Here is a 2,071-nt window from a genome sequence, read left to right as displayed (position 1 = left end):
TCCTTTAAGGTCCCTTTCAGCTTGGCATATTCTGTGGTTCTGTGTTTCTAAGGGTCAGGAGCACAAGTCTTATGATGAGTGGCTGAGGGAACTGGGATTGTTTAGTCTGGAGAAGAGGAGGGTCAGGGGTGATGCTATTGCTCTCTACAACTCCCTTAAATAAGGCTGTAATAGGGTGGGTGTTGGCCTTTTTTTCCCAGACAACAGCAACAGGACAAGAGGGAATGGACTGAAGTTGCACCAGGAGAGGTTCAGGTTGGATATTAGGAAGAATTTCTTCTCAGAAAGAGTGATGAGGTATTGGAACAGGTGGTGGAATCACTGTCTTTGGAGAACTGTGTAGATGTGGCACTAAGAGATATGGTCTGGTGGGCATAGTGGTGATGGGTGGATGGTTGGACTAGATGATCTTAGTGGTCTTTTCCAACCTTAATGATTCTATGATTCTAAGTATTAATAGAGACTGAGAAGTAAGATAAAGTCCAAAGCGGACTTGCATCCTTTCAAATTTCGTTCACAGGGTAGACACAGCCTGGAGACACAGGTGACCTATGTCCCTATTGATAATGGGGACCTGCGGGGCTCCGTTCACCATTGTCCATCATTCACACTTATTCTGTGGGGGTCCTGGGTCCCACCAGCATAGGATGGTGTCCTGTTCATTTAGCAAGCCTGTGTCCATGCGTATTGATGATGCTGAGAGTTCCTGCTATGAGAAAAACAAAGATTAGGGCATTGCAGGATCAGTTCGTTGTCAGAGTAATTTTTTTTAAGCACATCCTATATCAGTTAAAATGAATTATTAAACTTTAGAAAGACTTCCTCTGCATCACAAGATGGAGCTATCCCACTTCATTCACACCACGTTTTAAGGGGTTTCATCAGATGCCTACAAGGGCTCAGAACATACCAGCTGCTGTAAAGGAGAACCAGTTTCTGAGGCTGCTCAGCTGAATCTCTCAGGCTAGACCAGGCTCTGAGCAACCTGACTGAGCTGTAGATGTTTCTGTTCATTGCAGGGGAGCTGGACTAGATGACCTTTAAAGATCCCTTCCAAGTCAAACAGTTCTATGATTCTGTTATTAATTGTAGTGAAAATCACTACCCCGCTTCTCAATTTGCAGATGGCAACCAGCACACTCTCAGTTAAACCAAGTGACAGGCTGCAATAACAGGTGACATTAGGAAGGACATCAGGAGTATTGCTTGAGGCAACACTCCAGACTGGATGGAGTTGGTTGAGCAGGAGAGCAAGCAGATGTAAGAACTCCAGATGGAAGAGGCAGAAGAAGACATCTGAAATCACCCTTTGTCCTTCTTTCTTACAAATGAGTATCAGCCTGTTCAGCACCTTGCTGCATTGCTTTACAAGGTGTGATTGCTCTCAAAATATCTGAGTCTCCCCTTTTCAGCCCAGATATCAACCTAGACCGTAAGTCATAGTGTTTCTGACCAAAGGCTCAGTTGCCCAGCATCCCATCTGCAGTGAATGCCCTGGAGCAGATGCTTGAGGAGCATTCCTTCCCTTTCAGCCTCTGGCAGCTGGCATGCTGAGGAGGAGTTTACATGCATCCTGTCCTGTCCCACATATGTTTCTTTTGCTTTTTTTGACTCATCTGTCCTCCAGCATTGCAGGCATTGAAACAGGTCTGAATTCTTCCCATCAGTAGAGGGCAGTACAGTCCCAACTGTCCCAGTACAGGGATGTGTTGCAAGAGCGGCTTAATTAAAGGTTGAGTCCTTTTTGGCACAGCTCCCTGCTTTGGTCTCCTAGTAAACCAACTTAAGAACTGCTCGGGTTACAAAAGCCAGGAGTTAATCAGTAACTCAGACGTTTATCACTTGTGCATTTAGCTATTTAGTCCTCCCTTGTAATACCTGTATTTTTTTTTTCCTTTGGTTAAAATATCCAATTTAATGAGTAACTATAATGTGAAGGAGATGACATGTGCCTGTTCTCCTAACATATAGGAACTTTTTCACTGGTGGCCATTTTAACTGTGAGTAACTGTATCCCAAATTCACTCCCATACAGAAATGAAAATCCCACTGTTTACAGAGGGAGGAAAAA

Source organism: Meleagris gallopavo, chromosome 3 (assembly GCF_000146605.3).
Source record: "Meleagris gallopavo isolate NT-WF06-2002-E0010 breed Aviagen turkey brand Nicholas breeding stock chromosome 3, Turkey_5.1, whole genome shotgun sequence".
Lineage (NCBI taxonomy): Eukaryota > Metazoa > Chordata > Aves > Galliformes > Phasianidae > Meleagris > Meleagris gallopavo.
Note: the sequence above shows the minus strand (reverse complement) of the source record.